This window comes from Acyrthosiphon pisum, chromosome A2 (genome assembly GCF_005508785.2).
Source record: "Acyrthosiphon pisum isolate AL4f chromosome A2, pea_aphid_22Mar2018_4r6ur, whole genome shotgun sequence".
Taxonomy (NCBI): Eukaryota; Metazoa; Arthropoda; class Insecta; order Hemiptera; family Aphididae; genus Acyrthosiphon; species Acyrthosiphon pisum.
The window spans coordinates 88397294-88420876 of NC_042495.1; the positions used below are offsets into that span (position 1 = coordinate 88397294).

A 23583-nucleotide genomic window follows, 5' to 3' on the forward strand; every position below is an offset into this window, starting at 1 on the left:
AATATTTTTCAACTGCTATTGTAACAATATATCAAGAGCCTTGCATTACATTTTCACGCTTTTTTACCCAATAAACAAAATTTTATTGATATTTATAGAAAAAAAAACTAAAAAAATTGAAAACTGAAAATGTCCGTAAACAGCTCAAAAAGAGTCAAAATATTATCAAAATTGTATGGTTTATAGAAAATGCTAATATAAACATTCAGTAAAATTTCCATGTATCTACAGTTATTCGTTTTTGAATTACAACAAAATAAGGAAATCGCTACATGAGAAATCGAGTGAATATCCAATGTTGTAAAAATTTAATTTGACTTTCTTATAAATATTTTTTGTTTGATAAAGGTAGATAATCTTATGAGGAATCTTGTATTAAATTTTAAAATCTTAGATTTAAAAAAAAAATTTTTAAGAATTCTTAACACAAAATAATTTGCTAATTTTCGTGATTTTTCCATATTTTGTCAATTTTTGAACTTTAAATGCTTATAAAAAAAAACTGTGACTAAGGATTTTTAATATTTTTCATCTGCTTTTGAAACAATATACTAGGAGCCTTTTATTAAATTTTCAAGCTTTTTTTAATCAACAAATAAAATTTTATTGATATTTTTAGAAAAAAAACTAAAAAAAAATGAAAACTGACAATGTCCGTAAAGAGCAGTAGTTGTGACGCGTTATTTTCAATCGGTTTGTTTGATCGAGTAAATTTTATTGTTATTGGAGTAGAAGGGCTGTGCACATTTACAGCTTAAAAAAACTACAAAAAAAATATATGACAGATTGGTTTAAACTTTCGAAGACCATATTATTATTATACTGCACAGTTTGCACTTCGCTGCAGTACCTATATATTAATGGTTAATGATTATACAGTATTTGATGTAAAATCAAAAAAAATTAATAAATAGTGTCTTTTAATTCACGTGATGTATAATTAATTCGTACCTATGATGTTTGATATACGTGTACAGTTGCGACGCGTTGTTTTCAATCGGTTTGTTTGATCGAGTAAATTTTATTATTATTGGAGTTGAAGGGCTGTAAACATTTATAGCGTGGAATGGAAAAATGACGGGCTTGTGTAATTCGACCATAAAATAGTAATGGGTATTTTATATATCCGTTGGATGTGCCTCTATATTATTATATTATTATTTATGTATTTTTTTTTTTCAAACCGGGTTTATTAGATATTTATTTACACGGACATATAATAATATTATAACTGTCAGTGTATAATAATTCGGGTTGAAAATCGATACATCGGATGATGTTCATCCGACGAAGGTTTTTTTTTTAAATTACATCATATTTCGAGTTATATTTGCGATGTGCGTTTTCCCAGAGCCACGTGTGAAGCCGTAAGGGTTGATGATAATAAATTCCCATCAGTGCGTGCATAAAACTTGATTAAACATTATATTTTCATTACATAATTGATTTTGAACTGATCAGATATTATTGGGAAATTTTAGCAGGTACACGATCAACAGATTTTCGCATTTACAGTTGAATTATTAAATTATATATGTTTTACGAACGACCTACCTAATTTCTCGTTTTTAATCATTCATGATGTATACAATGTAAACGTGTAAAATAAGGTAAAAATAAATACATTAGCAAATAAATCCATTTTTAAATTTGATTTGGAAGACTCAACTCGAATATGTTTCTTTCTTGTCTAATGGTATATTAAATTTATATTTTCGTATGTATAAAATAAGTGAAGTCGCATTCATAAAGTTTCATCATTTTCACGTGCCATTACTGGCGAAATATAAAATATTATGTTGAGGAATTCGTTTCAAATATTTTCTAATAAAACACATTTTGAATAAACAATGTTCACGCTTCTTCTATTTGACGATTTCTTTTGGACAGTTAGTTTACCAGAGAATATTATTGAATACCAGTAGCTAGGTATACCCTCGAAAACCAACCAGCTAAACCATGTTCGAACTTTAAAATATGTAAAAATATGCACGCTAAATTAGTGTCGTTACAAGTATTGCAATGTTTTTGTTAATGTAGCGTGTTAGAGGAAAATATTATGCAGTCTTTAGATTTCAAATTTTAACCATGGATTAACAATATGCAAATTAAATTAACTTTTCTACTTAATTTTTATATGACAGATGACCTGATTAAGTTCAAACTTTATTATGTTACTATAGTATTATGTTCATTTGACATTATAATATTCGAGCGATTATTCCATATTAAAATTATTTAAAAAGTATTGTTCTAGAAGAGCAAGTTAGCATCATAATACTATAATATATAATATTATATAATATGTACCTTGGCACTGTTATTATCAAATTATTTTTTAATAATATATGTTTAGTTCGATAAATTAACAATTATGTACAAAAATGATATGAATCTAATTACGGTTTTTGAATTTTTTTAATGTTATGTCTATTAATGAACAATGAACATCCTATATAATTTTCGACGTGTGAGGTTATTATTATTATAAAAACACCGAATGTTGTCTGAAACTATTACTTATCAACACTGACAAAAATATTTTTTCCTTTGCCACCAATCTTAAGTCCGTACTGTAAAAGGAAAAATAATTAAAAAAATTATTTATTGATATTGGAATATTCATCGATTTTTTTCTATCGGAGTGAGTGGTTTTATACTTGATAAGTCATTGCGTTCATTTTAACAAATCTTTCGGTTAACCCGAAACGGTCAAGATGTATCGCTGTATTACTGCCGAGAAACTAAAAAAAAAAAAACGATATATACCTTTTTAAATACAGCGGGTGTTGTTCGATTTACAATATATAAAGTTACCACATAAAAAGTTTTGAGTTTTTTCTTAATCCTCCAAAAAGTGTTTTCAAAAAAATTCCATAAAAACAGTGCGTATAAAGTATAAACTAACCGAAAAAAGTATAACTCAAACCACTTGGAATCTAAAATTGAATTAAATATTTATATTTAATAATCAATTCATTAATTAATTAATTTTATTCTATAATTGTATAAAATATATAATAATATAATAATAATATAATTCGATACCCTGGGTAGCATCCCCACTCGAGTTATTCAGTTACTATATTAATATGTGCAACTGTTGATGATGCTGAAGTGGAAAGCTTTGAGAATCTGGGACGTCACGCCATCCACTCTGATAGGTAATAATAATTCTTTAAATAATAACAACAACTTTTTTTTTTGTTCTAACGAATAAATATTTACCCGAATTATAATGAATAATAAAAGACATTTTATGGACTTTTTGATTACTTAATGTGCTTATATTGTATAAATATTCAAATTTTTTTAGTTAACATAATAGATTTAAATTACTTCACTTTTAAAAAACTAAACAAACAATCACAAGAAACTATTTAAGTTGTTATATTTAATGGTATTCGTGTAAAATGTTTTTTTTCAAATAATTGTAAATAATTTAAATAAAAATGTTATGAATATGATATTAATAAATTATTGTGATGTATTTTATGATTTTCTATCCTCAGGTGTTAGCTAGCTATATGAAAGAAAAAATGAAAAAAACATGGTAGGCAATAGGGCATACCCTACAATATTATGACAGTATAATTTATTCGTTTTTCACTTTATGGTTTTTGTAATTTATTTCTGATTATCATGTTATAAATAATAAATTTATAATATCTAGAATAAAGAAAACTAATATTACTAAAAAAAAAAAAAAAATGATGAATATTATTATTATATACTATACTTAACGACATTTGACACCAAATAATGGCTTTAAAATCCCATAACGTCTGAAAGTATATTATTTATTATTACCTACCTAGCTACATTCTACAAGTAAACTAATGAAAATTAATCATCTATAATAATAATATACTTATATGTGTGTGTGTGTATGAATACCAATGTATCAAGTTTTTGTAACTTTATACCTAGGTACTGCGACCTTACTACTATTATTTATAACAAAATCGCATCAAATATAAATTTGATACAAAGTATAATATTTAATTACTGAAATAATTATTTTTTATATAGTATTAGGTAGTTATACTAAATGTCAAAGAAATGTTACAGGCCACAGTTACAAGTGAGTGAATGGTTTTTCATAATATTATTATTTATTTATTGCAAACAAAACAAACACTAGTTATATACAGTTAAAAAGGAAATTGATATAATATACGTGTTAACTCATCTCTTTTAAGCAAAACTTGTATTATAGATGAGGAGTACCTACCTAAAATTAAATATATAAATTAAATTGGCATTTAAGTTATTTGAGAGAAGAGAAAAAAGAAAAAAGAATAATAACGGGACAATGAAAAATAAAACATAATTTACATGTTAACAAAAATTACTCTTAAAGATTTAAAGATTTCTTTAATATTGTACTGAATTGTTTTGATTGGACGTAAGTTTAAGCGTATGAGGGTATACAGGTAAGTATTTAAAACAAGTTAAAAAAACTCACTCTGCGATCGTGCTAAATTCGCTGTTTCTAAACTTATTTCAATAAAACGCAATAAATTATTATAATCTATATAATATATAAAATCATAAAATCACCTGACTGAATTATTTATAATCAACGCACTGCATAAACTATTTATAGCTAGCGACTTAAAGTTTACGGGGTATGTTTTTATTATAGTCTTGGGGAACCAAAAGAAAGAATTTGAATTATTTTGATTTTAAAGAGGTGGTCAAACAGGTATCACGAGATTTTCGGCGGAAATTGAAAATTGTTTTTCGTCTATAAATGGTTACAGATGATAATAATAATAAAAATTTCCTATTATTATTATTTTTTGTATATAAATGGTTGGTAATAGTGGTAATTTTTCTACATATTTAACTGTTTCAAATCCTAGAGTTTGACAAAATTCTACTATACAGTAAAAAATAGGTGCTTAGGTGTACAAATAGAGTAAGAAACAAAGATCTCTACCATCGGTTCACCATCATATGTCTTGTGGCTTCTAATCACGATTAATGATAGGTTATGATACTGGTTATACACTTATACAACTGATATTGTGTAGAATAATAAGAATTTGTGACCCCTTTCGCTATGTTCCGTCTAGGCTCCCAAATGCACGTAGAACTTAAATGTTTAGCGCTTCTAGCGGAAAACAACGATAACCATCAGTTATTGTCGCGGTTGTATACCTTCAACCGTGGTTATTGTAAATTATTGTAAAGTAAAAGATCTCCGATAATAAAGCACATATCCTATTTTTTTTTATAAGTGATAAAACAATTCATATTTATTAAAAGAGCGGGAGGGGGCATGACCCCTCTCGACACCCCCCGCGGGTGACCATGCTAAACAGATGTACACTTAAAAAGTATAAGTTTCTACAACGGATTGCACCCAAAAGGAGTTGAACAAGCAACATTTTATTCCCCGCCGGATAGTTCAGCTAGTTCTTTAAAAAATGTGAGTAGGTACTACGGAAATATATAAATTAAAATCAACAATTATATAATATATCAACAATCGAATAATTTTTAAAATCCTAAAACGACGTAAGATTTTATTATTATTTTTCGATAATTTTATTTAAAATATCTTTTAAACTTTTCGTTTGAATTTTATTAGATTCAAACAAACGTTTAACGACACGTACAATAACACGTAAGGACTTCTTTGTTAATAATATAATATGTTTATTTTTTAATCAAAGCTGATTACGTTCTGCTTTCATTAAACTTTTAAAGTGTTTTTAATTATAACCTACAAACCATTAGAGATAAAATTATACCTAATAGAATAATAATAATTGTATAATGGAAGTATTGTAAATGTAGTAATCAAGTTTTTTGTTCTACGCGGATTATAAAAGATTTGAGTTATTCAATGGGTCGGTTTAATCTTTCGTCAGACAATTGTTTGATAGAGTTAATTGTCGTTATCAGCTGAACGGTTTATTTCAGATTGAAAATAATAACACACCTACTTATACGATTTTAAAAACCATCGAAACCATTATCAATCTCGGTAAGTCGTTTTACAGTTGATATATTTAGCTCATAAATATTAAATAACTATTACGAATATTTGAACGACTTGAAATATTGATTGCAATCAATAGTTTATTTTATTGTTGTGTTTCAACCTCGCGTGTTTACTATATATTATTATATGACCCATATACCTCTATTTGTTAGACTTCGTGGAAGAGTCGGCCTCAGTGTATGAATATTTTAGATGTAAGATCATATTATTCCAAATTCCCCGGCTCCTGAAAGGTAATGTTATAAAAAATAAAATACCCATTTAAATTCTCCATGGTTTTGTGATTTTAGATCATTTAAAAAATGTTAACCTTGAAGATTCTTCGCGTCGAGAGCGAGGAAAGTTAATAATTATTGCGTCCATACAAAGGAATTATGTTGTACCTACCAAAGTTTCACGACCAAACTTATGATCGAAAAATATGTGACAACCCTGTCTGCGGTCTCGATGTTTGAAACAACATATTATATTTTAAACATTTAAACGTAGCCTAGGTAGTTCCATTAAAAATTGCAATTTTTATTTACGTTAATTTAAATTACATGTTTTTTTGTAAATAAAAGTTACGGTTACGTTTTAAACTATACAAACCTACCTACCTACATATTTTTAAAACATTACGGTGTAGATATAGTATATTAGTTAGGTACGGCGTAATTATGTTTAATGTTCGTTATAATTTGAATTTAATTTCCCGTAAAACAAAATGAATTAAATGGAAGAAAAGGTTTTAAAAAAGTAATGCTATTAGGTAATAGACTTAATTCTAGTTGTATAACGTCTTGTGCATGTTTCACGTTTTCATAGTACTTATATATAATAAAATAACTTAAATATTAGTACCAAACATTAAAAGTTACCTGAACGAGACTGCCTTAGGACTTTAAAAAAAAAAAATATATTATATTATTTACCCACGACAACAGTTAATTACGCCAACTTTTGAGTCTTTGAGACTTATTATTGTGGTTACAAAAATTATGGTCGCGCACAGAATAATTGACAACCTCGCAACTAATAATTGTTCGTGTTTTCGCACTTACTATCGCATGAACAATTATATTATACTATGTTCTATCTTTTTTTTTTTATTGGTTTTCGTAATGAATGGACTTTGTCTATCACGAAATCCGATAAGGGTCCTAGCCAATCAGTCTGGTCACGTACGAACTTTAGTAAGAAACCGAACATTTTTTTTGTTCGGACCTTTTTATGTATATAAAAAAAACAACAATGTTTTGAGGTACTGTTTTGTTGGTTGGTACCTATACTACCTGCTGACGTGGGTTATTGTTCAGGCGAATCGATTTATATTAGGTGGGTTATGATTAAAAAATGATAAAGCACGTTATGGATTATTAAATGTTATTACGATTCCAATCGGTTGACTTTATGCTTTTTTTTATAAAATTAAATATCATTTTGTCGCGTTTTGTCCGCCTATTCTGTTATAATATTATATACGAATTAAATTTATCCAAATAAAAACACACCACCATCGATTTTAATTGCAAAAACATCTGTTGCTTTGTAATAATTAGCATCGTCGATGTTATCAGTAGTCACATCGCGTTTCAACAGACTTTAGTTTTGTGCGAATTAATAATTATTCGTGTGATCACTTTGCTTGAGCGACCGATGATTTCTTATAAGCCAACTTGACCTTACATCATAATATTGCGTAGCGTAAGAAAATATAGTTTGTCGATTTTGTAAATAAAATATAAAAAATTAGTAGGTAATCTTTTCGAATATTTAAAATTAATATTAATAATTAAATATTAAAATCAAATATTCTCAAAAAATACACAAAACACATAATAAAATCCATACAATTAAATTGTACGTGACATAAGTCATATTTTTGTATAAAAAAGTAGGCACCGTGTAAGATTTTTTAAAAAAAAGTGCAAACACATAAAGTTCCGGACACTATACTTATGCGTTATTAGTTAAAAGTTAAAACCTATTTATCAAAAGACGGGAAGGTCAACAGTGTAATTCTAAATAAATATTTGAACTATTTGTTTACCGTATTATTTTGAAGAGTTATTGCCTGCTTCAGTTTAATAAAGAAACGTTTTCAACAATATAAATTATTCTAATTGTTTAAAGAGTTATGGGAACCTATGTAGAATATAGGTAGTAAAATATTACAATTTAAAAATGCTCGTTATGTCAACCTAATATAATATAATATTATTATAATTTTTAAACTTTTAACTAAATATTATTACATATGTCTTAGATAATTATATAATGACATTCAAAAATAATGAGTGCACGTTAGAAATTTAAAAAGTGATATTAATCGGAAAATATAGTACATAATAAGTTATTATAATTGGGAATACAAAACAGCGTTAAAGGTATAAAACCTTGGGACGGTATCCATTCTGGGATCCCCTCACCATAACTACGGCACTGTGTCTAGACAACGATATGGTTACGTACCTATATAATAAGTGTACATTATGGTGATGGTGGGGGGGGGGGTGACTGATAGATTTCAAAAATTATTATACATAATATATTTTAGTAAACCTAACATTATTACGGTTGCAACGCAATAGAAAGAAACCACTTATTTGATTTGTTTGTAAATATTAATCCAAAACGCGTTTAACATTTTGTAGCACAGCACGAAGAAAATATTTCAAGGGAGGAAAACATGTCGGATCCAGGGGCCTTGAGTATTTTTTTCCTCGAGCCCCCAAAATGTTAACCACCAAAACGTTACATCGGTTTACCCGATAAACTTAAACCGCACGACAATATCTGTGCACTCGGCGTGTAGGTACGTACCTATATGTATATAGAGATCGATACGTCTATACGAATTGTCGACGACGGAACAACGAAAACCGTTAGGGGAGGCGTTACTTATTTCTTATTTCGTATGCAGCGCACGACACAGGAAAAGACGTCCACCGCAATAATAACGCGAAATGGCACTGGCGGTAAAAATATATTGTCTGGTCGTCCGCGGTCGGGGATGGTCCGCGTGTGTGCATCAACAACGATAATAATAGAATAATGGCGTCCGGAACGAAATCGTCGGTGGAAATGTAATATTATTTGTAGGGCGGGGGAAGGGGGTGTTTATTATTTTACCGGGTCGGTTCGTGCGGCGACCGTATGTAAGAGAATCGATCGAGTTATTCGCTGCAGACCGTTCGCTGAAATTATAAAATATCCAAGTTTTACGGAGACGGGAGCACAGTGTATATTATTAATATTATTGTTATTTCTATTATTATTATTGTTATTGCGCCGTCGAGGGTTAGAATATATTACTACCGGCGGCGGCGGCGATGAGGTCGACGACGTTCCGGTTACGAGTTCGGCCGAGGATTTACCGGAAGAAAAGCCCGCGAAATAATCTCCATCAAACTGTCTCATATTAGTTCCAAGAGTGATGAGTATATATTTTTTCATCAAAAATTATCGGAGGCGGTTACCTGACATCCTTCTCCGATCTGCGACGCAACTACGGTGGCACTAAGGGTGCTAAGGCGTACTTCAGTCGGGTAATTGTGCCAGAAATTGCAGATAAAAATTTAAAAAAATGTTTATGGGATTCAAAAAGGTTATAGGTTCATCAATTGCGCGGGACGATATTGAAGTACCGAAAATTTTATAATTTAACTAAGTGTAAAAGCTGAAAATAGACGATAAATTCTGAAATCCATTACAAAAAATTAAACAATTTTATAATAAAACTAGCTGATGCCGCGCACTTCGTTACCCGTTAAATGTACAAACTGTATATGACTCAAATGCGTTAATTGTTCAATGCGTCATTTAACATTCGGTGTTTGATGTTCTAGATTTATCTTGACTTTTCTGTTGCCCGGAATTAAAATTCTGATTCGCAGCAGTATATTATCTGCAGGTAAGCAATCTACCTGCGGTAGATCGCGGACCCCGTGCTGTTTGTACGCAAGTGTATGATTTAACTCTAAAGTATCAAAGTTATACCAAGTTTGTCGTTTTTACTTAACCTAACCTACAGTGGATTAATATAATCAATTAGTACAAAATCCTAACCTAACCTAACCTAACCGTACTAAAATCCGATGAATAAAAAAAAACAAATTTAACCCTTTTTGAATTAGCCTATCTTCTTCCCACAGGTTTAATCTGTACACAAACATTCATTTATATATAATATATATACTGACAAAAATAATAATACAAATCAACAAACATGCCCGATTAACCAATAGCAACCAATATATAATACACCATTATTATTTTGATTTTTTTCTGGACAACCCTTGTCACTTAGGGGTATGGAAAATAGATAGTAGCCGATTCTCAGACCTACTGAATATGCATATAAAATTTCATAAAAATCGGTCAAGCCGTTTCGGAGGAGTATGGTAACTAACATTGTGACACGAGAATTTTATATATTAGACATATAATGTGTTCACCTCGAGATGTATTTCAGATTTTAAATTAATTTTTTTCAATACTAATTCTCAATGAATTATTTTATATAAGACTATTCAAAACGTTTACACTCGAACATGACATATTGTATTGAACAAATAAATGTATTTTATTTATGTCTGTATTTTTTTTATAATTTAGTTGGCCTAAATTTTAACATTATAAAATTTTGTATATTTAATTAGAATATTTAAACATATTATAGAGAATATCACGATTGACGAACTATAGAAATATAGAATTATAGTGTGTAGATAACATAATATCGTCCTGTTGATAATACTGGAACATATATTTTAATACTATGCTGATCAGCTGCTGTAGTTCACCGATTGATACAAAAAAAACAGTTCCTACAGGTGGTAAAAAAAAAAATAACGTAATATTTCCTTACCCTGCAAATAATGCTAGATATATCAACAATCCAGGAGAGATCGACACGTGAATGTAGTTTTTCCTCAATATGCAAAAAATCGAAAAATTGGCTGAGAACTAAAAAGCAATGTACTTATGTAATATTATTTAGGTACATGTGTACAGCAGCGTTTCTCCAACGTATGAATTACATACGCTTTGAAAGATGTTTGGCAAATAAAACTAACACCGAAAAAACAACATACACATTACCTGCATATAGACAGAAAGTTATGTTTAATAATTTAATTATACGATTAATGATAAATAAATTTATATTCAAAATTAAATCTGAATATTATAAAAGTAGTTAATACCAAGTATTGGTAGTGTTTAATGTTGGGCTATGTGAATATTACATAACACCGCCCCAAGATTTGGTCTCTAGTTGCGCACTGCCTCACTGACAGATTCGCTTTACGTTCCGTGGCTTGTGGTGAGGGTGGTTGGGGTGTGGCGGCGTAGAGGACGAGGGCGAGACTTTCGTTACACTAGAAATGTCTGAAATGTCACCGAAAATACTCCATTTTCGAAACTTTTCACACGGTATGATAAAATAACCAAAAACTCACTAAAATATTCAAAGTCTGTATACCTACTTTGTAATTGAATTATACATTTAAAGACAATCGGAGGATTTGTATAATTGGTTACGGAGAAGGGCGGCGGCGGCGGTGGTAGTGGTGTCCTCGAGAAAAACTGAGCTGAGGGTTTAAGTATGTAAATTAATAAAAAAAAAAATGGCAGAATCTCAACCGACCCTTACCGGTATATAGGTATATCGTGTAATGTGTATACCTACGTTGGAATGCGGTAGTGGAAGTCGTCGGTAGTCAAATCGAGAGGGTCACCGACTGTGTACGGTATTGTTTTTAATAATTTCTTGCTCTGCTCGATTGGACCCGCCGTTGTACTACGCATATGCGCAGTAGCTGATACGATAAACTGTGCACAACTACAACTGTATTGTATAATATAATATAATATTGTATACAGGGGGATTTATTTTTATCATTTATAGTTATGTTTTTGAAAAATAATTTTCGGGGAATTTTATCCACAGTATAAACATTTCAATGACTCAGAAACTACTCATGAAAATTTTGATTTAGACAAATTTTCAAGACCTGCTAAATAAATTGCAGTAAAAAAGAGGATTCTTATTAGAAAAATCGTAGTTTGTATCGCCACAATAAACACTCTTTAGTAAAAAAAAATATCAGAAATTTGAAAATATGGTCTAAAGCAAAAACTCTAAAAATCAAAATTTGAATAAATTTACCAGAGAAAAATGGGGGCGGGAATGCTTAAAAAATCACCCTATATATATATATCAATATAACGCAAATCGCCAAGGACCCAACCCTGCTGGTCTTAAATGTTCCGTCTCATAGTATATAAGGTCTCTATGATTTGGAGGCATTTCGGTTTTTCTGAGTATTTCTACGAGGATTTAAAACCATAGGTAATTTACCGTGATATTTGTACGATGTTAAAACGTAATTATTACTGCAGCGTTATTTATAAAATTTAAAAACGTACATTTAATGTATATGCCATCATGATACAATATTTGCGTATCACGTATGACTGTGTTTCTGTTTGTGTGTAAAGCTAAATGCGTGCATACATTTTATTTGCCAAAGTCAAATAAAACCTTTTACAAATTAAGTTTCGGCCATTGGTTAATTAAATGCAAATCTTTAGTTAAAAATGAAAAACAAACCTATATAATATACCTATATGATATCCGTAAAAATGATTTAAACAGCATTACGATTTACGACACTAATGTTTAATTCAGGTGACATTTATTTTTACAAATGAGTGTGATCACGAATGACAAAAAACAAAAGCAAATGGAGAATTATGTATACATGTATTTTTCCAGGGCTCGGGGTAAAAAAAGACCATTTTGTTGAAAACTACGTTACGCGAAATAATATGTACCCACATTAAAAAAAAAAAAATAATAATAATAACAATAAACATTATTAATGGAATGAAAACTAACTTTGAGCGTTTTCCTAGCAAACAATAATAATTATAAAAAAAAAAAAGAACAGAATAATAATAAAGTATATGGTAGGCACTTATATTATTCAATGTGATTTCGAGTGTGAACGCACTGTCTAGTAGTGTTTTCGTTAAACATTGTCAAAATAAGAGTTCTCGAATAATTTAACAACGAGAAAAAAATATAAAAACGTAAAGTAAGGGCCATTAATGTGAAATACGCTGTGGCGTCTTGTATAATTCCATTGCAAATATTTGACATTGTTTTTATGTAGACGCACTGTTAATGATTATTTTTTGTTTCATGTCCTATAGAATTGTCCAGTCAATTAATTTCGTTTCTAAAGTATCGAGTTGAATTTTTTTTGAAACGAAAACCACAAAGGCTGCAGTTGATGGGTTGTTGAAATTCCGTAGCACCATAATACGGATTATGACCAGATTATACAGTATTGGTAAGTACCTACTTTGAACACCATTTGATATTAAATTTAATAAATCAAGTGCTTGATTATAAAATTGTTCTAATTATTGCACATAAGTTGGTATTGTTTTACTGGAGTTCGTCATAAATATTAAGAATTTTTTTATCAGCACACATCGGAAATCAGTTATAGGCCACACAACATTATTGACCAACCGTATTGAACTATACCGTTAGATATGATTAATGTAATTATTCGTCCGTTATATATAATATTTTTGCGCGTTATATTTTATAATATCGTATAGGTATATTACAATACTAAAGTGAACCATAATAAATCACCGTACAAAAAAAGGTAACATGCAGCCAATGGGCCCTGACATCTAGGTGATGAAAAAAATGACAGGGCAATTAAAATTAATTATTGCAGACCTATTCATGGACATATATTATAATATAATAAATATTTTATTTACAACTCGGGGTCGTACATAAAGCGTCTCCGGTTAATCAGCATGTATTTTTTCATTAGGTATAGTGATTTGAATCGACAATATTTTTCTCGACTTTTTTTCCGCGAAAATGCTCTCTGTGCAGTACGATAAATAATATTTTAGTGCGTGTGTTTCGTAATAAATATAAAACCGTATTATTGCCTATAATAATATTATCTAATCCATAAAATATGGCGGAATTATAGAATTTTGAATTGTGTACTGCAATATAAAAATAGTAAATAGGTTTTATAACTACAGAACTGAAAAAAGTTGTCTATTAAACGGTCCAATAATATTTATTTAATACGTTTTAAATAACTACATATTTTATGATCATTGAAATTCGCATTTGCTCAACATATACTTATCGTTATTGCGGACGTCGGGAAGTAAAAATATATTATTTTAGATTATCGCATAGAACTTAAACTAATTATTGATAGACGTGCGCGCACGCGCGTTGATGAGTACAATATTTTTAGAACCGTACCAGACGTAAAGTACGATAAAATACTATTTTTTATGTATAGTATTTGGTGCGATAAAATATTATAAATAATACATTAATTGTATTTTGTAATTTGTATAGTTTGTACTTAAACTTAAGGTCTATCGTCTACGCTCAATCTACATAAGTCACAAAATTAGTACCTAATTACTATGTACTACCTATACAATATTATTTTATACAATAGAAATTGTACAGAGCGGTAAACCTGACATCAAATTTAGCTGTATCAAAGTGTTATGTCTCACCGCGGCTCATTATAGTGCAGGGGATGCTATAATGAGGCTCGCGAGCCGTGGTTCTTGAGTCAGTTTCGTGTGGCTCTAAGAAATTTCTATAAGTAAATAAATGTTTAATACAATTCTATATTATATAGTGTATTATATTATTTAATATTTAATATTCAACGTTGCTTCATTTTATAAATATCTCTTAACGATGTGGCTCGCTTCAAATTAGCTTCATAATTTTTTAGCTCCCAAAATTAAGATAAGTGTCCACCCCTGTGTAGTGCATAATATTATCGCATACGGAAGGCTCGTCTATCAGTATAAGGTCTATGGATCATCGAAACCAGTCCCAGTAATATGTCGGACGTGTTATAATATTAGTGTTAATATTCACAAGAATATAAATATTATTGTGTTGTGTTTCAAGCAGAAAATTGTTGCTCTTTATTAAATAGTTTATAGGTATGTGTTTTTATTCAACGCTGCATGATGTGTATTATGACGGGTAAAGATCAAAAATTTAGTTGTGATTAAAAATTAATAATATTAAAAATTATTCAGCTTATATTTTACGTGGTTGTAGCTACTCACAAGATACCGGAAGCATTAAAAATTACCGAAATACGAGTGCATTTGCTGTACTAATTCCCTATATTGCGCGAAAAATAGAATATGACTTAAATAAATTAAAATTTACAACAAAATGTCCGACCGGCCAAATCGTGTACATTTAGGTCACGGGAATATTACCCATCATTAATAGGATGTCGTACCGCATATGTTGTCTCCGTATTTAGTAATGCATAACACACCAAAATTAACGTCCAGAAGTTCCAATGTTGTGTGGTTAGCTTAAATATTACAGTGAATTATTGACCTATTATTAAACTTTAACGTAAGGCCATCGTCTGCGTTCTCTCATCGTAATTATCCATAATAATATAAAATATTACGTTTTTTTGAATTTTATCTTCAAAATATTTAAAAAAAATGTATTATTTACTTATAAATAGGTATGTGCGTAAATGGTTGTCACACATTCATTAAAAAAACACAATAAAGCGTGTCCTTAGTCTCTCTGACTTTGTATTGATTTTTTAACGAAAGGTTAAAACGGTTCTTTAAAATGTTTAAGTACTTAATTTTCTGATTAAATTTTGAAAAATATGCAGACGGTACAAGACGTATAGTTTTTGGGTTCTAATAACGTTTGCAGTAATATTATAAAAAAACATCAGACCTACGTGCGGTCAAAGTTTTTGTCCGGTTGCAGATGGTTTCGAATAACAGAAAAGTATTGGTAACCCGGATAGTACCTACTACCTAGTACCTAGGTATCTACTTGGATAATTTTTCTCCTATCCCTTTTCTTCGTTTTATTTCCAAGTACATTTCATTTGTAATAAAACTTTTCTTATTTTCTAACGTGGGACAACTAAACGCAATTCATTATAATATTATACGTGCTAGTTTAAAATACTGTAGCAAACGAGTTATATTGTGTGATGGTTAAGTTTTTAACGAGTTCGTTTAAAAGATTCGACGGACTGCGTGGTGTGTATTTTTAACAGTGTTTATTTTTCATTTTCTCGTTGGTGTTTAAAGGAACAGCAGTGGATGTAATGTAAATTTGTCAAATTTAATCCAGGGAATAACTTGCTAAAAAAAACTTAGTAGTTTCCATTTAGATTTTGACTTTATTTTTATATAATTATAATCTGATCGGCATTACAGGAGGTACTTAAACATACTGGGCCTCTCAAATTGAAATCACACTGCGTCCTAAATATTGGTAATATCACACAATATCATAAATCATAATTATTAATTATGTATGGGCCGATGTTTAGAGGTATCCAAATCGAGCACTTGATACATATTTTATTTTAAAACAACAAGTTGGTTTTATTATTTATAGTAAGTATTCTAATATCTTGACACCAGGTATACAAATCGAATCTCAAAAATCTAAAAACCATAATAATTAAGCAAAATTTAGCAAAAATTATTATGAACGTTATTAGTGTCCTATTATAGGTAGTATAATTCTAGTGGTAAAGTAAATCATGGTGTCAATTTTTTACTGTTCAATTTAAAGTTTAAACCTCCGTTGATAGAGTATCACTGTAAATTATAGCAAGCCCTTTATGTATAAGTTTTTATACTTGGTCTTTTTAATTATCTTTCGATGAATACAATGTCATTATAAAAGTCTGCAGCAATCAATTCGGACACACGATTTTAAATGTTGGAACTCAAATGGTCTGTAAATACCGTGTTCGATTCGAATTTACTGCTGTACAGTGCACAGATTATTGTTAAGTTATGTATAGAGATAAAAAAAAAATAGTAAATATCAAATTATTTGATAAGAAATTTCGTGCCGATTTCAATTTTAATTGACTATATATGCTCAACTATACGGGTAATTAATAGCGTTAAATATTTGTTGATGATCGTAGGGCATAACATATTATTGTAAGTACACGTGACGGCCAATTTAATACAATCACATAATTAAAATTAAGTACCTACCTATAAATCAAGTTGGATTGATTTTGTGCAATTTGTTCGTTTTATAATATGTATACAATTAATGAGGTGGGTATTCAATTCAAAATAATTGGTTGAAAATATATAAGCAGTTTAATATGTTATGGCCCAGGTAAATAGTACGAGTATCTACTTCCTAGTTTGTACAAATGTTTTTATTTCGAAAAAGTATGTTGGAACTAATGTAATTCAAACCACTCGATGCATATATAATAATAACGATATGAAAAGTGGAATAATAAACGAGAATAAATAAGTGTAAGCGTATAAACGAATGACAAAATAATTGGAAAGAATATGACGTGCGCGTGGGGAATAGGGGACTCGTATTATACAATTTCAAAAAAAAAAAAATTAATATTTAATTTGACAGTGACTTTGTGACAGATATATTATAGAAATGAGCAAAGCATTGTGCGTAGGTACATAATATATTATGATTAAAATAGTCGGTAGAGTAGATAACACGGGCAGAAGGCTGCATATTATATATAAGTACAAATGGAAATGCGAATGTGGTGGGGAGCAGGATGCGGACCATTTGTTTGTATGCCCACAATTACCGAATAAGTGTAGAAAGGAAGATTTTTTGACGCATAAAATTTCAGACAAAGCAATACAAATTGCGGCTTATTGGGAAGCGAAGGGAATATGAAGACCGATACGACAAGAAGAAGATAAGTACAAATGAGTATATTATGTTTACTGATGTTATTTTATAAAGAGTTTATAATGTTTACATTTTTACTATAGTTTCAGTAATAAAAAATATAAAATTCTAACCGACACGTTTCGTCGTAATATACGAAATTGTGAAAAAAAAAAACATTTCGCGAAAAAATACAGTGCGAGTGATTGAATTTGGCTCGTCCAATTCGGTGAAATATATCTCAAACGAGTAACTTATACTCTGACACGTAAAAGTAACGACGCTCGTGACTCATGATTGAGCGTTTAAAGTTCGGATCACGACGTACAACCGAGATCGGAGACATAGATCAGTGAGTCGTGTTACTTGAATGTGACGACTGATGACGAACGACCGTCCGTTGTTAAATCGTGCACGATATACGTAACCCTGCGGAGGAGCTCCTTGCCGTTAAATCCAATTTAATCAGCCAGCTTCGAGACGTCGAGCGGGGGGTGAAATAAAATAAAATAATTATTTTTACTAAAAACAACATCTTGATAAAAAAAAAAATTAAAAAACCGTATGTTTGGCATGACATTTACTAAAAGAATAAAGATTTAACACGATATTAAAAACGAGGACTTAAGAACTTTGGATATTATGTTGTAACCAAAGTACGATTCACACGGTGCAAGAGGGGAGGGGTGGAGGACCACCCACCATCAGAGACGGACGTGCTCGGCTCACCCAAAACAGTGGCTCACCCGACGCGCGTTGAACGTCCGCTTTTTTCATTCGGTCAATTATTTATCCTAAACTGTCAGTCGACATCCTGTTCTAATTGGTGCATTTCGGTGTTAAGTGACACGTCATTTTTCACAGTTTATTTCGTATACACCAACCAGGTGTGGCACTGTTATGACGGTAACTATTGGTAAGCTGCTTTCTGCAGTGGTTTATGCAAATTGCAGCGCGGTATACGCACTTAACCTATAACTATCTAACCTACCTACGAGTCTAGGAAAACACCATTCTAATTTCAAAGTTTCTAATACGTTTTAGAACTAACGTTATTAATCGACTCTAGTATTTAAGGTATCTTACGTGTTATTTTTCTGCTAATTACTGTCAAACCTATTGTAAATAGTTAGATGCGATGCATAAACTGTATTTCATCTAATTAATTACTATGCACAAATGACACAATATATTAAAACGACGTACAATTTGCTACTGCTGCTGCTGCAACAAAAAAATTGATGAAAGTGAAAAATAGATTATCTTATATAATAGCCGATGACTGCAAATGTAATAACTAATAACTATACAGCACAGTGAGTTTTCCATATTACGAATTTCCATTTAACAACATTTTCCGTTTAACGAAATATTTTTGAGAACCAAACCAAATTAGACACACATTTTTATAATTCTATTCGACAAATTTCTCTATAATATGAAATATTTTGTTGTTTGTGAGACTTCGTGTATGAAAGTTTCACTGCAGTATTATGTTTAAAATATACTACAGCGGAATTAGTGTACAGCGTCTTAATGTCTTATAATATTTAAAATTATCTTTTAAGACGCAATTATATTAAATTCATAAAATTCGAGTGAGGCCTGTGTACAATTTTCAAGTGATAATTATTGTATGTATAAGAATATAGTTTGTACAAACAATCTCGTGAAAATTAGTCGTTAGAATAGGAACCACACGATATTGAGAAGAAAATGTGCGTAGCTGACCCTCCCCCCACAAATCCACCAATGGGTCAGTCTCTATCGTGTGAGCATATAACAATAAAATATATAGAGCTGAAGGTATAATAGCTAAGACAAGACGTTAACAAATGCATTCAATTCTCTTAACGGAGAGACCACATTTTTTTCTTTTGAAAACTTCGATTTTCCCATTCAAGCCATAATATTCAAATGTTTGGTATACTAACAAAACTTTTCTCCCTTTTTCCGTGTAGCCATTATATTAGATTAGAAAGTTGAACACGAGAAATATATATATATAAACATGTACCATTGCACCTATTTATTGGTATAATAAAAACAATAGCGAAATGTGTTTTTCCTCGATTCAGCTTAACAATATTGTCGCTCGGACAATATTGGATATTATGATTGTTGTCCAGTCTGCGTGTAATGTAGCCATTGCCAAACAACTTGAAACAATAAAGACAAACCATAGCCATCTGCAGATATTATTACTGTAGTTTTTCGTTCGGTCGCGTACAGTCATTGTCTGAGATTTCGTGTACCGAAATAATTGAGTTGAAACGTACCGCAGTCAAATTCCGACGCTTAAATCGCAGTCCGTTATGCACGCTCAGGAGGCGTATGATTGTGTGCATATATTATTATAATTATCAATTTATAGTAGTTCACCATTATATAATAATATAATATAAATAATGTTATGTTCGTCGAACAAATAGCCGTCGAGTAGACGTCCGAACTTAGGACGGCAAAGCAGTATAGTCGTAGGTGCCAAAATAAATATAAAATGTTCGTTGTTTTAAATCTCGTAAATTGATTTCACTCAAATGCTCAACGGTGAAGTTCGGCGGACGGGGAGAGGGCTTTGTAAATTCATCACACACTGCGATTCAAGTCACACGCGAATACCGTTCGCATCTGAATGTCAATATTAAATGTCGCAAACCGAGTTCGTGGTGAATTTTGTACATTAATTCAAGCACAGGGGTACATTATAATATATGGTTAGGGTAATATTAATATATTAATATATGTGTGTGTATGTTACATAACATGTATGTTTGTAATGCAATGAAAAAAACCTAAACGTTGAATATTGTCGAACACTCAAATAATTATTTTGATATACTATATATTCATCGTAGCAGGTTAGTCGAAACACGTGTTGATATATTATAATATTGTAATCATACGAATTTGATTTAATTCTGTACCAGTCGTACATGCCATGTCATATTATATTATTAAATCGAGTTATGAAATTATATCGTTTTTAAGCAGCGATAATATTATACATTTATATTACAGATCAGATATGAAACATGAAAAATCAATGTCTTAAATACGTTATTCGCGTCTTGATTGAAATGCGTATATTATGATTAAAATAGTTAATATTATCTTACTGGATAAGCTATAAATATCAATAAATTTTTATTATGTCACATAAAAAAAGAATATTATTGTAAATAATAATATGTACCTAACTATGTATAGGCACTCTAAATTTGTTATATGTATTGTTTAATTTCATATTTTTTAATAGTTTATCATCATATATATATACAATATACAATGTGTATACAATATTATATGTACCTATGTAGTATGTACCTAGTAACTAGTACTTATATAAAATATATTATTAGCACTACAATACTAGTCATGAAAGTCAAATTTATTAATGATGAATAATATAAATTTCTTGTAATACGTTTGTAATTATTTTTGAATTTTACTTTATAATTTATCTTAAGCCCCTTTTTGTATGGTTTGTAATATAATGTTATATAGTACCTAATGAGCTTTTATAATGCTTCATACTTACGAGCTAAAATAATTGGTTGATCGTGAAAAAAGTATTAAATCTAATTATTATAATGAATATAAGACAAAATAATGGTTTTCGTTTTTAAAAAAGAAAATATTTATTTTTCATAACACGACGGTATCATATTTCATTTGAAATAAATGAAAAATATTTTTTAATACATTTTGACATGGAATGGTGCAACAGAATTTTACACTCACGCCTCCAAACTCTCTTTTATCCGTGCCATTTTTTTTTTTATGTATTTGCACAGCGAAATTCGTATCTATAATATCATTTATTATATAATTATGGTTTTGCGTTCATTTTTATAGCCAAATGAATATTTCATTACGTACCTACTTCGTATACAGAGATAGTCCCTGCTGTTTTTTTCCCCCAGATACGTATCTACTTAAACATTATGTTTAGGTACAGTGATAGTATTAGAATAAATATATTCAAACATATAGCATATTATCATGTTTACAATATTTACATTTTAAAACAATTTTAAAACAATTTAATCATAATATTATTATGATAATATGATGTATTAATGTTTATAATTTATAATAAATATAGGTATATGAGGCATAACCAAGGAGGGGTTTTCGGCACCCCTACATTGAGATATCAACATTAAAATATGTTTTCATATCATAATAATAATAATAATTATATTTATTCAAATAAATAAATAAATAAGTGAATGAAAGGCCCAGTGGTACATTATAGTGATCATAAATTATACTGTGACTAATATAAATAATATTATGTTATTAAAATGTAGTATAATGCAAACAATATTATATAATAATATAAATCTACAATATTATAATGCTCCTATAACTTACTTTAAAATTAAAATATTAAAATAAACATACATGGAACCTTGAAGATGATGTTTTTAAATTAAATTTGATAATGGGTTCACTGTAATATTAAAAACAACAGAGTAAAACGGAATATACCGACTAAACGTAAAATTTGCTATGCTATGCGTCAATTAATTGGAGATAATAATAGCACGTTTTAATGTCTACTTCTTAACAAATTATAATATTACAAGTAATTAAAATTAAAATAATTATCAATTATCTCCTAGGCCTCAGCACAAATTATAAACATTTAGCGTTGAAACCGATAAATTTAACAACTGTTATTCGAGTAGGTAAGTTTCTTACCGTAGGCACCCATTTAATAATTGAACAAAACATTATTTTAATGCTGGTCAAATATTACCTACCTACTAAATAAGTTGGTCTTTATTACATACATTTATTAGTTTTGTGGCTTTGTGCCCACATAAAATATGATTAGGTACAAGATGTAATCTGTTGATAATGAATAAAACAAAATTTGTGAAATTGTATGAGGCGACCAAAAAAAAAAAGTAAATATTCAGCAATTACTTGTTGGAATCTCCCCCCACCCCTTAAAAAATTCCTGGTCAAGCCATATATATTATAGCTATCACATATTATTGCGTTCTATAATACGACGTATTGAACGAATACGTTTATTTGAAATTTAAATGGGCAAATCAGTACACTTGTTGACATAATATTAAAAAATGCAATTTTATTTTTGAATACATGTTCAATAATTTGTGGTTATTTTTGTTGAATGTACCACAATAAAAATATATAACTGGAGTGTGTCAGAAATAACCAATCATTTACACATCTTACGTCCAAGAAAAATGGTCAAAATAATATTATTTTACTGCAATATGTGGTTGAGACCACTAGACCAACGATGCAATTCTTTAATTTATTATTTATTAAACCCGAGGAGATTTCTGAGCGTAATATGCATTTTTTTTATGAATAAAGAAAGAAATAAAAAGCAAGGAATCGTTTTTATCGTAGTTTTTACCTCACTGTTTTAAAAAAAAAAATCTAATAAATTTAAAATTACATTTCGCATTTTAGACACGGATGAAAACTAGCGGGGAAAAAACTGCAGTTTTATGTCTTTCCTTAATCTAAACACATGGTTTAGGAGTTCAAACTGAGGAATCGCTTCTCTTTTTAGAAGTTTAAAAAGAGAGTAAACACCAACTTGTAAAACGAATCTTCTTTATCCTCTATCATTTTTATTTTCATAAAATGCATAGTTATTATTCAGCCAAGTGTTCATCTTCTCTGTCTCCAACTTGACACTTTTTTTTCTGGGAATTTATTATTTTAAGTACACAAACACTATTGCCTGTTCGCTCTTTTGTGCTTAATTATATCGGATATTCTCCCATCTCAAATTCTGCCAACATCAATTAATAAAATATAT

General features: G+C 29.6%; 1 protein-coding gene across 4 annotated transcripts in view; it reads right to left on the bottom strand.

Moving 5' to 3' along the window:
• Nucleotides 1-23583, bottom strand: part of LOC100159244 (leucine-rich repeats and immunoglobulin-like domains protein 2) — a 145802-nt gene that overhangs the window by 48065 nt on the left and 74154 nt on the right. The window contains exon 1 of one of the 4 annotated variants that reach the window (XM_008180504.3): nt 6931-7092. The exons of 2 other annotated variants lie outside the window; for them this stretch is intronic. The gene's annotated coding sequence lies outside the window, so the exon portion shown is untranslated. Of the gene's footprint in view, nt 1-6876; nt 7093-23583 lie in introns of those variants that run through there. One more of the 4 variants, XM_008180503.2, reaches the window with a different exon arrangement.